General features: G+C 41.7%; 1 long non-coding RNA gene across 1 annotated transcript in view; it reads left to right on the top strand.

The window, feature by feature from the left end:
* LOC110399224 overlaps positions 1-2,700 on the top strand; it is a 66,352-nt gene extending 63,652 nt beyond the window's left edge. Inside the window, exon 3 of the long non-coding RNA XR_002439025.1 lies at positions 2,468-2,700. This is a non-coding gene — a long non-coding RNA (uncharacterized LOC110399224). The remainder of the gene's footprint in view (positions 1-2,467) is intronic.

The raw sequence follows: 12,698 nt of genomic DNA, 5'->3' as shown, positions 1-12,698 counted from the left end.
TGTTAGTATCTGATCTCTTAAGAAGTGGAAATCTTGCTATCATTCCTACCACTGATGTCTTTGCTTTCTATAGGGCTGAAATGGCCAAACCTCAAACATCATTGCCAGATCTGTACAAACAGGGAAAGCAAGGCCAACAAATTGACAGGATTTTGAAAATAAATATATTGCCTTTTCCTCTCATCAGGAAATGTCCATTTTTAAATTTGATATCAACCTGTCCACAGTCACCCCAAGGGCCATAGTTTGACTATTCCTTAAGCATCTGTGAAAGAAAGGTAAGTAAAGGAAGTCAGGTTTGTTGTACAGTTACCCACAGTCTCCCCTAGTGTCACCTGAGCTTAAACCAGCTGTTTCCTCTGCTGCATTGTACAGCTTTGTCCTAAAGAGGTGAACGACCATTAACATATCTCACTGCTGCTAAAAACCTTAATGACGGCACATGCTTTCATACATACAGAGAGATCAAGAAATTCATCAAAGTAATGAATAGTGCCTGCAGCACTGTAAATCCAGATATATTAATTTTAACATCTTCAGGGAGTTTTAATGCCATTTTTCCCTCCTGATATCTGAGTATTATAAAACTATGCGCAAGTCAGTGAACCAGGGAATGCGACTGATTTGAAATAAAATCAAAATGACTCAGAGGTTTAATTGTCCGAGCTGGGCAATGTTAAAGAATGAAAAAAAAAAGTAATTAAGCACTTTGTTACACATGATGAGAAACAAATTGGAGCACAGCCCAATTCCGCCAACTTTCTTCAGGCAAAATTCTCATGAGCTTCACAAGCAGGGGCATGTGTGCATTCCCAAGGACTGAGTGGCTGGAAATCAAGAGTTTCCAGAGCCACAGGGCATTTCTAAACATCAAACTTGAAGCAGCCAGAAGGCAGGTGATTTTCAGAGCATTTCACCTCTACAAATCTGGTCTTCTAGTATCTCCACCAGGACACCAGGAGTCTGATATTGAAGCTGTGCCCCCTTAAACACCACACCAGGTGGGGGCTGATGTGAAGAATAGATGTTAATTTTCCATAATATAATGGGTTGATTTTTATTTTGACAAATTACTTCCTTGATGAAAGAGGAGAACTGTTTTTTTTTGTTTTGTTTTGTTTCAGCTTTCTTTTCCTTTTTTTTTTTTTAGTGGAAAGATGAGAATTTTAGCTTTCTATTGACATTTCAAAAATGCCAGGAACATCAGCATTTGTTTAGATCAAAGATGCCACCATTCATCAATCTAATTCAGAAGAGGGATTTTCCAGAGCTAAAGGCATTCAATAAAACCTTTGTTTTCCCCACAGATTAAAATACCCATTTCAAAAAGTTCTGCCAATCCTTCGTTGAAGTGATTGCAGCAGCACAGCCCTTGGGATGGGGCTGTACAGATACGCACCTATAGTACACACAGGTACTACTGAAATGCAATGTCAACGGTTTACGGGCGTTAGGCCCGATTCCGTGACAAAGGGGACGGGGGACCCAAGGGCCCACGTCCCGGGAAAAGGGGAAAGGGGAAAAGGGTAGGGAGATGGCCCTGAGAGCAAAGAACAGCGGCAACAATCTGAGGAGAAACAAACTAATTTACTAAATAAAATATCGGAATGCAAAACAACACACTATAATACAATATAATTACAATTTAAGCTGATAAATTCAATACAGAGAGAGAGAATGTCCCAAAATCAAGGTAGGCCTTACTCTACTACCGACGATAAGGCGGCTGGAGAGCGAGGTGCTGCCAAGACGAGAGACGGCGGAAAAAGGGACGAGGTCTCGTGATCTGCAAGTTTTTATACTGCGAGCTTTTATCTTTTCCCTCCGGCTGGAAAATGGTAACAGAGGAGCAAAGTGCCGTGGGGACTGTAGTAGTCCTTCTCTTCTGAGAACCAGGTACATTCACTACATGATGTTATGATGTGGAATACCAATAACCGAAAATCATAAAACCATGACATGCAAGGATCCAGAATGATTAGGAGATTATGTTCTGGAGGGCTAAGCACTACCAGCCTTGCCTGCTGTCTAACCCCAGCATGCCATCACCTCTGTTCTCTTCTTCTTCACTGAGGTGGGTGCTGCTACTTACTACCCTGTCTCATGAATCAATGAGTTTGACTTCACGATCATTATGGGTCCGTTCAACTCAAGATATTCTATGATTCTATGAAAGAAGGCCACCTTCCTGTCAGTGTTCATCACCCTCCGCAAAAAAACACGTGTGACAGCAGAGTAGCGCCACTACACACCAGTCTGAAGAGCCCTGTGGTGGAGGAGGATGGCGTCTGGCATAGAGCTGTCCAGTACCACTGGGAAACTGAAGGAAGAATAAGAAAACACTTCTCACTGTTAAACTGAGCAAGAAGAGCTGAAAATTCATCTGCTCTTCCCTCTCAGACAGCAGTTTCTTTAGAGTGCGAGTCCTTGCAAACTCATTTGCCTGTCCCATCTCTCCCTTCTCCAGGTGGCGGCACTAAGAACAAGGCGCGCGATTTCCCTGAGGCCCATTCACATTATGAGGCTGAAAGCTCCTCCAGAATTGGCAGCGCAGCTAAAATCTAATCAGGTGCTTGTGCGCAACAGACCCAGAAGCAATTGCAATCAAGCCAATTGCTGCATCTGATTACACATGAAAACCCTCGTGCCACTAAGTGTTTTGCAGTCCTTAATAAAATGTGCCTGTCTTAGCTCAAATTGCATCAGGCAGAGTTTTTATGTGTGTTTTTTTTTTTTTTCCTAATAATATTAAGAACTACCCGAAGGAAAAGATGGAACAGGATGGAATAAGAAAAAAATCAACCAGTGAAAGCAAGGTAAATAAAGGCCTAAAATACACCCATGTAGTCAAATGGGATCTTTAGGATGAACTTCATGGTAATCCCACTTTTACTGAGAAGTAGAAGAGAATATGGCCAGATGTCCGCAGTCCTCCTTCACTTTATATAGAAGAAGATTGCAGAAGTTAATCACAGTCAGTGATAACAGTAGAGTTTCGGTTTAACATGCATTGAGTTTTGTGGCTGATCGTCATTGCACACACAGCAACCACAGTGCATGCACACAGAAATACAGGCACACATCTCCATACAAATACAGAACGCAATCAAAAATAAGCACAAAAAAAAGGAGTATTTGTTTTCCTAAATTAATAGAAATCTGCACAAAGATAAAATGAGAAATCCTAACTCTTACATTTCCATGTTGATCCACCATTGAAAAGGTGTGGATTTTCCTATTGTTACATCAAGACAGCTCATACTAAATACCCTAAAGTTACTTTAAATTTAAGGTGGGACAACTGGGAGAAAGAGACTGCATGCCTGTGATAACACAGGAGAAGCCTCACCCTGTCGAGCATAGCCTAAATCAAAACCTGCTATTTCACAGACCCCACAAGCCACACATCTGTTCTCCAGCCAGTCTCACCTCATCCCCATCTCCCATGTATGCAGTGCAGCATCCACCAGACACACAGTCTCTGAAAACAGTACTTTCCGGAAAGTGCCAGTGCCAGGGAATCTCCAAAAAGCCAGTCTTAGCAAAGAGGAGAAACAAAGAGAGATTGAAAAGAGGGACTAACGTGCATAATGCCAACCACATGCATTTTCTTTTATAACAGTAATGCCCCAATGTAGGATAAAATCTAGCCATGGCAGATGAATTTATACTGCTGTCATAACCAGTGAAAGCCTGGAGCAGCCACGTATCCTGGAGCAAGAGGACACAGCCCTGCAAATTTTCAGCCATGGAACACAAAACTCTGTAACATAGAGATTCTCCCTTCCCTTGGGCAGAAGGATCCCCTGTGTCATGGTACTCCCACTACAAACCAAAACTGCTGAATAAGATGAGCAGCAGTAAGGAAGACTGGCCCAAGAAAGCTGCAGGGCCAGCTGTAACCAAGAGCACATCGCCTTTCTTCCTGGGTCTATCCCCTAAGTCTGGGGGCAGGGCACTGGGTCCCAGCAGGGGCAGAAAGGGAGCAGGGATTTGCAATGAGAGAAGGGAGTTGCTCAACCACTAGTCCTGTGCGTGCCCAACCTCAGACAACCACAGCAGAGGACCTGAATCTATCTCCTGGATTTCGACAAGGGAGGACAACTGTAGCTGATGAGTTAATGACACCTAGAAAGCAAATCTCTTCTTTGTAGCAGCTAGTCACAGCTTGGCAGCACAGCTGCAGAAATCCCGTGTCTTAAAGGGGAAAGTAGCAGCCAGAACCTGTGACTCACAGAGACCAGAGTACAAGATGGACTAGATGAATGACAAGGGTTCCTTCCAACTCAATTCTATGATTCTATGTCTTTCTTCAACTGTGAGAGTCCATTGAGGATAGGCTGAGCTCAGCAATTAAATTCCAGGGCAGCCAGTTGTGCCCCAATACAATTAAAGAAATTAAAGTCATAAAGCATTTCATGATAAAATAAAGAGTACTGAGAATAGGGAATCATTAAATTCATTATTATTTTGACTTCAGGGCGAGACAACTAGTGGCCAACAGTGCTGCTTCCCTCTTGAAATGACTCAGCCTCCTGGAACGTGGGGAAATTTGGATGCTGTCACTTTTCTGTGCAGTTCCTCAGGTCCATAATATCCAAATGGTCACTTTGATTTCCTCACAAAGGCCCCTGGGCCCTCTTCCAAAGTCCGCTGAGATACTTAAGAGCTCTTTAGTGGTTTTGGAGCTAATGCTTAAGTCTTCTCACAACACCAAAGCAAAGGCACTGGATGGGTTAACACATCCTGAGTGCAGGAAAAAGCACCACTTAAAACATTCAGCAGATGGATGAGTCTATGCATGCCTGTTCAGAGACTCACATCAGGAATTAAGCCTGCAGTGCTCATTAATAATAATGGGAGCTAAATGCTGTATTGCATGTGTCACGATGGGAACGGACTCCTTCTGCTACAGCATGGGGCTGTCCTAAACAGCTGATTTAATTAGTACATTACAAGTATTGATTCTGGGAATAAATATGAATTCAGCAAATGTCTCTAATGAGCTTCTTAACCCAGCAGTATGTCCTCCACACAAACCAGAAGCACTTTCTAATTTAATATATGCCACATCCCAATACTGACAGGAAATCTTAAAACCGCTGTTCATGACAGGAGCAAAAATAATGGTTTCCTTCCTTGAATCTCTGCTTAAAGTTAACTTTTAGAACTCATCTTTCCATATACTCATTTTAATAGACAGGTTTCTCTGTTAGAAGATTTTTTTTTTTCATTAACAAGCAGAATGTAGTTGCAAATGATGCGAACAGGCTTCCTGAGAGGGATCCAGGAGGAGGTCTCTGCTAGTCCTTGCCCTAAAATCCAAGATCTACACAACTAACACTCACTCACTGTCTCTGGGCACAGGACTTCCCCCTTCAGCAGAGATGCCTGTGAACATGCAGACACTTCTCTCAGACACCAGGACACACTCATGCCCGGCATTAAAATATTGTGCTTGGATCAGTCCTGTACATATTGTGGTTCATGTGTGCAGCTCCATTACTTGCCGTGTTCTCATTCTGCAGCTCATGTTCTCATTCTCTTCTCATTCTGCACCTCATTTAAACTCATTCAGGGGCTAAACCCTACTCACTAGTCACTCTTGTAAGAACACAAGAGCACAGCAATAAAGATTTCAGCAGGTTTTAGCCATAGATCTTTCTCTGGTCTGATAATGCATCTAAGTGTCCATTGGGTCTCCTGGTTTTTCTGCAGAATATGAGTACTACCAGATCTAACAGTGAATCTTCCTCTGCTTTCCATCAGCAAAACAGACATTTCCCATATAATTTTATAGGTAGGTAGTCCCATGCAGAGCCAGAAGCTGCAATCAGTGATTCATGTGGGTCCCGTCTAACTCCAGATACTCTGTGACGCATCTCTTGATTCAAATTTCTTCTTCCCAATAACCCATTGCACCACTAGACTTTGCCTCCATCTTGCCTCATATGTTTAAATACATCCAAATTGTGAAGGAGGGATATCTTTTTCCTGCAGTAATGAAGTGACAATAGGGAGTTATCGGGGGGTTTTGCAAGGATTCTACCCAATAAATGTGACCTTCACTTAACAGTTGCTCATAAATACATATATGAACAAAACCAAATCAGAGGTGTCTGCTTTTTTGCAAAGGAGAGATCCCCAAGCTTCCGCATGCAGTCATTAGCCAGTGCTTTCCCATTTGCTCTTTGTAGGGAATACAAAAGCTTGTAGATAGTATGAGATGTGGTATTTAAAGGAAACATCTCATATTGTTGTGCATTAATGCAGCTTTTCTCTGCTCTAGCAAATTTGACTTATCATTAAACAACCCAGAAATGCCAGCTTTAAAAATCATTTCTACTTTGATGTTATTTTCCACCTCTGAGAAACTGCCACTCTCTTTTTGAGATTTGATTTTTATTAGAAATTTTTTTAAAGGCCAGAAAATTGGAAATATATATATACACACATATATACATATATTTTTTTTTTTTCAGGAACAGAGCCAACGTGACAAAACTCTCTCACATTTTGGCCTTTTTTTTTTTTTAACATATTATCTTCCAATCTCTTATTCTCCGCTAGATATCTATAAATATATATATTTACATATATATATTTATATCTATAAATAGATTTTCTAGGCAAAGTAAGTTAACTAGCTTCATGTTATATAAGAAACTAGGAATAGTCAGTCTGGTTTTAAGCAAATGTCTAGACCAGTGTTGTTCCTCTCCACATAAGCAATACCCACTGGAGGTCAAGATGGCATATGCGATACTTCAGCCCAAGTCCTCCTTTGATCCACACAGTCATCAGCATTTTCTTTGAGTTTACTTCTACTGAGCACAATAATTAAACACATGTAGTCCATGCAGCTCAAATTTAGTCTTAACTTTGGTTAAGCAGCTGGTGCGAATCCATACAGACAGTGAAAGAGCCAAGTCCTTTCTTTCTTTTTTTCCCCATTTATCTAAATGCCTATCTACATACATCTAGACAAAGATGTCAAGAGGTTGTTTCTTAGTTTCCAGTCTCTCTTAGAAGAGCTTCCACTGCCAGGGTTCTCAATCTTGTGTGCCAATTAGTTTATCCCGTCTGGTCATGTCTCCAGACTGATCAGCTCACTATCAACCTAATGGATCTGCAGCCGAGATTTAGTCATTAATAACTAGGGAGGCAGGGTCAGTTATCAGGACCTATAACATGGCAGACAGAAAAAGATCACTGAGGGAGAAATTAAATTGTTTTATTACACTTAGGTGCCCTTTTGATCTTGCTAGAAAGGAAACTGTGGGAATAGAAAGGAAGAGAGGGCTGAAAAATGTTGGTTTGATTTTTTGTTTAACCAGGAAATATATATACACATTGCTAAGTTCCTATTCCCTCTGGGAAATCCTGTGTGGCCTTTAAACTCTGCTAACACAGTAAAAATCCAGCAGCACCAATTCCCAGAGGGGCAGTTAGAGCAAGAATCTCCTCCCAGCCTGGGTTTGTTAATGGCCAGGAACACCACTGAGCCTATGTTTGGGTCCCAGAGCAGCAGCCAATTTGCCTCCTAATAGCCAGTTCATTACAGGATTGCTTCTGCTCTTCTTTCCAGAGCACTGACTTAAGTCATTGCACTCTGCTGGATGCTGGTCAGAGCAACCCGCTGAGAAAAGGCAAAAGATGTAGAATCTGGCCTTGCATGTGTATTATGCCTACCCACAGGCCAGAACAAACTTTTCTATTGATTCACGTTTTTTAATGCAAGGACTTCAGGGCCTGATTGTTCTTTGCAAACCTTTCCTATAGACTTAAATAAAGAACTGAACTACATAAAAATCATATCATGGAGGCTCTGCGGAGACCAATCTTGGATCATTTCTACAAAAACTTAATGATCCTTGAATTCACAAGAAGGAGAGAGGGCATCGCTTCTCCCATGAGTACATTTCCACGGTGTAGAATCAGGCCCAAATAAAAAGATGGTAATTTTCTTTCAGGGAAATTCCTGCAGATTTGATTCTACAAAGAAAACATTGAGATGAAAGGTAATTGAAATTAGCTGTTTGGTTGGTTTTGGTTTTGGCTGGATTTTCTGATGTCTAATAGTGTGTGAATTCTGAAGCTTTTTCCTACACATCAACTGTAAAAATGGCACACTCTTGTGTAGATTTTCTGCTCCCTACTACAAGCTCTTTATCGTGTACTGAGAATGCAGATAAAGCCTACTTGACCTCTTTCATACTGCTTTGTGAAAAACTCCCTTGAATTATTTACTTGGAAAATCCTTCCTATTCCAGCAGAGTACTGAGATGCATGAGTGATGGCATGACAGACACAATCTCATGGAAACTGAGCCTGCTAAAAGCTAAGCCTCTTTGACTCTTCTTACAGTGTCAGAATCTGCAGTCAGAACTGTGGTAGGCAAACATTACTTGAACACTGGGAGTCAAGGAAGGCATAATCAAGTAATTCCTAAGAGTAGCCTTCCCACATCAGCCTGGTGGCCTAAGAATAACATGTATACAAGAAGATTACGAGATCCAAGATCTTTCCTCCAGTGCACATTGATGCCACCTGCTTTAGGAAGCATATCAGAACAAGACAAGCATTCAGTGATATCTCTCCATGTATTTCTCCAGCCTCCAGGAAATACTGTTTAAACTCATTCCAAACCAAAGGGGATGCCATTGTACTTTGTTCCCAACATTTTTTCTGTGAATTTGTCCGCTAATATTTTGCATCCACATAAAATTCTAGCATCTATAGTGTCTTGCAGCAAAGAAGTCTACAGGTTAATGGCATGTTTTGTGAAGATGATTTCTTTTTTATTTGCTCTAAGGCTTCACTTTGATATCTTCATGCCCCCAGGTTTAAAAAAAGTATGGGGCACTATCAGGTTAAAACAAACAAACAAAAAAAACACCACTTTGAAGTAATCTGCAGCATCACTGTCCATAGAAGAAAGCATCTGACCTCTAAAATACTCCAGAGACCAGTGCTGAAGCCTTAGTAGGGCACGTCAGATGTTCAAATACCCACAAATCTGAGAAGCACTTGACATTGGTTTACCCATCCACCATGTCAAGAGCTCTCAAAAGCCTCTGAGACCCAAAAGAGTAAGAGAATAAAAGTTCTCAATCTGAATACTCATTCTTTCTATCATCTATGCAGCACATTCTGAAACATCAGATATTTCATTCTGGCTTTGGAAACTTTTATAAACTATATGAGTAGCAGGGCCATGTTCTCTGTGTCTGCTATATTAAATATCATCCATTGCCTACTGGAAGTAATGAAAGCCCTCCAGTTCAGCTTGAAATAGTTAATCAGCACCCTAAAGCAGATCTTTATTAATCTGCTTTGAAAACCTAAAAATCCAGATTTTTTTTCTTTCAAGGGTTCTCAATGTCTTGAAGAACTACTCATTCTGGCCCTCAGAGGAGATTATTTATTAATCCGCTCTGAAAGCCTAAAATAGAGAAAAAAATTAAGATTATCAACGTCTTGAAGATTGATGAAGGTGATTTTCACTGACTCTCTGTGGAGAGAAACTTTGAGCAGCTAATAATGAATCTAGATCAATAAATCATTCTAGTAAGAGTGACCTAATTAACACTCAAGCCCTGATTTGAATGCATGAAGCTCATTATTTGGACACAAGGCTCAGTCTCATCGGAAAAAAAAAAAAAGACAAAAAACTGGCTGAAAAGTTTTTGGAAGCCAAGTTTCTGTACATGATGGGGAGTAGTTCTCTTCTGAGGTACAGAAGAGTCATCATTAAAACACGCATAATTATACTGCAGTACCAGAGACCTGCTAGTACTATTCTGGACAGTATGTAACCTTCATTGGTTTGGCACTCACTGGTGATGTCTCCTTTGTAAATGCAACCACTGTCCGCTTGAAAGGATCTCCAGAGCACAAGCAACATCAGAACACAGAGAGTACCCAGATAACATCTCTGCAGCAACCTATGACCATGGAATGCACAAGTGCAGAACCGACAGGCAGCCCTACAGACATTAGGAAGTTTTTTCTGGGGGAAAATCAAATCCATTGCTCTGCCCACTCAGTGAGACTGAGGGCCAAAGTTGATTGTAAGATTACCAAGGTAACTAAAGGCAAAAATTGTTCCCAAAAATACTGTAATGGCCTCAGACTAAACCTGCATAGTTTCCTCTTTCCCATCTCCAGTCATCTGAAATAAGAAGAAAAAAATTTCTCCCTGCTTTTATTCCATAAGATGAACAATGCACAAGGGAATATACTGTGACAGATAAGAGTGTTGTATTTTTCTGAGTATCATATATAAATTGGAAAATATTCAGTCTATAAATGACAAGAGCCTGCTCTTTGCTAGACATGATACCAATACCTACCATTGCCTCCTCAGTTATCGCACATGAGGAAGATACCCCAACAACAGGTACTGAGCAAGACAGTTTAGATATACTTAATCTGGAGACTAAGAAATGATTTCCAGTAAATGAAGAAGAGGATTCATAGAACAAGAAAAGTAGAGAACATGGTTTTGAAATGGAAGTTCGATTATACAGCAGAGATTGTATACAACATAAAGGCAGAAATGTCTGTGGTGGACGCAGAGCTCCTTTAAAACCTCTAAGTCTTACCTTCAAAAAACACATAGGTTGCTCTGAAAGTAATATCTCCTATTATTATTATTTCTGTGGAAACTACAACAGATACAAAGAGCACAATAACACTATTTGATAGAGCAAATTCTCAGCTACAAAAAGCTATTCTTCCAACAGAGTCACTGTCATCAGCTATGCACTTTCACCAGCAATGAACAAGAGCCTGCATGCCGCACATGGCCATCTGGAACATAGCTTGTTTTTCACATCAGCATCACCACTGCTGAAACACCACCATCACCTCACTGTGCTCACATCCACTGTTTGGTCTCCATAAACATTCAGCAAGCACTGATGAATGTCAGTGGGGGCCATTTATTCCACGTGGAGGAATTCAATTACACAACTTTTCTTCACGCACACTTCCATGTCAGGTGCTATTTTGTCAGAGACTGCTCATCTGCTTCCATCTGTCACACAGCAACAACATGTAACAGGATATAGGTGGGACGGTTCAACCTCTACTGCCATACCACAAACATCTGCCACTGACATTGTGAGCCAACATAATAGAATAAGAGGTATTATTTTCAGAGCAGCCCATGTAAATCTGTGAGGCTACAAACAAATATAAACCCACGTACGCTCTTCTTTTACAGCCTTTTAGGCAGGAGTATGAAATTGGGAAATTGAATCCATTTATCTCATTAAATAACAAAAACAAAAAAGTGGAATATTGTTCCATACAGCTCACTTAATTAACTCATTTCTGAATCAGCACTTGATTGGAAAGTCTGCTACTCTAGACCAGCAGCCATAGCCAGCAATTGTGCTTTTTCTATTAGAGTAATTGAGGAGAGCACCATGTGATTAGCCCGTGGCTTTACTGATTAATTTCTCATTTCTTTGTTTGCATTTGATTTTGATTGATTTTCTGTGCTCTTTGTAAATGAGGAGGTTGCCATGAATACAAAGGCATTCCACACATAACAACAATCAGAGCTCATCTGCCTTTTGTTTTCCTGATATCTTCTTCACTACTACTGCATCCCTTTACTGACCACCAGTTTTCACTCACAACAGCTTCTGGCTGAACTAATGAGTATGCAAAGATCCCAGTTTGTGCAGAATAACATCCCTGGTTGTCAACCATGGTTCTGTGTCAGAGTGGAGGCTGGTCACCACTGGTCAGTCCTGGGACCAGTGCTCTTCAACACCTTCATCAATGACATAGATGATGGCATCGAGGGCACCCTCAGCCAGTCTGCAGATGACACCAAGCTGAGCGGTGCAGTCGATACATTGGAGGGAAGGGAAGCCATCCAGAGGGACCTGGACAGGCAGGAGAAGCGGGCCCACGAGAACCTAATGAGGTTCAACAAGGCCAAATGCAAGGTGCTGCACTTAGGGTGGGGCAATCCCAGATATTTATACAGACTAGGGGAAGATCTCCTTGAGAGTAGCCCTGCGGAGAAGAACTTGGGGGTCCTGGTGGATGAGAAGCTGGACATGAGCCAGCAGTGTGCACTGGCAGCTCAAAAGGCCAACTATGTTCTGGGCTGCATTAAAAGAGGAGTGGCTGGCAAGGAGAGGGAGGTGATTGTCCCCCTCCATTCAGCTCTTGTGAGGCCCCATCTGGAGTACTGTGTCCAGGCCTGGGGCCCCCAGTACAAGAAAGATGCAGAGCTCTTGGAACAAGTTCAGAGGAGGGCCACCAAGATGATCAGAGGTCTGGAGCACCTCTCCTATGAAGAAAGGTTGAGGGAATTGGGCTTGTTTAGCTTGGAGAAGAGAAGGCTCCGGAGAGACCTCATTGCAGCCTTCCAGTACTTGAAGGGAGTGCATAAACAGGAGGGGTGTGACTGTTTACATGGGTGGATAGTGATAGGACAAGGGGGAATGGTTTTAAACTAAGATAGAGGAGGTTTAGATTAGATGTTAGGAGGAAGTTTTTCACTCAGAGGGTGGTGACGCGCTGGAACAGGTTGCCCAACGAGGTTGTGGATGCCCCATCCCCGGAGGCATTCAAGGCCAGGCTGGATGTAGCTCTGGGCAGCCTGGTCTAGTTGTTGGCAGCCCTGCACACAGCAAGGGGGGCTGAAACCAGATGATCATTATGGTCCTTTT

Source organism: Numida meleagris, chromosome 5, assembly GCF_002078875.1.
Source record: "Numida meleagris isolate 19003 breed g44 Domestic line chromosome 5, NumMel1.0, whole genome shotgun sequence".
Lineage (NCBI taxonomy): Eukaryota > Metazoa > Chordata > Aves > Galliformes > Numididae > Numida > Numida meleagris.
The sequence above is the reverse complement of the archived record's forward strand: the minus strand, read 5'-3'. Positions and strand labels throughout refer to the sequence as shown.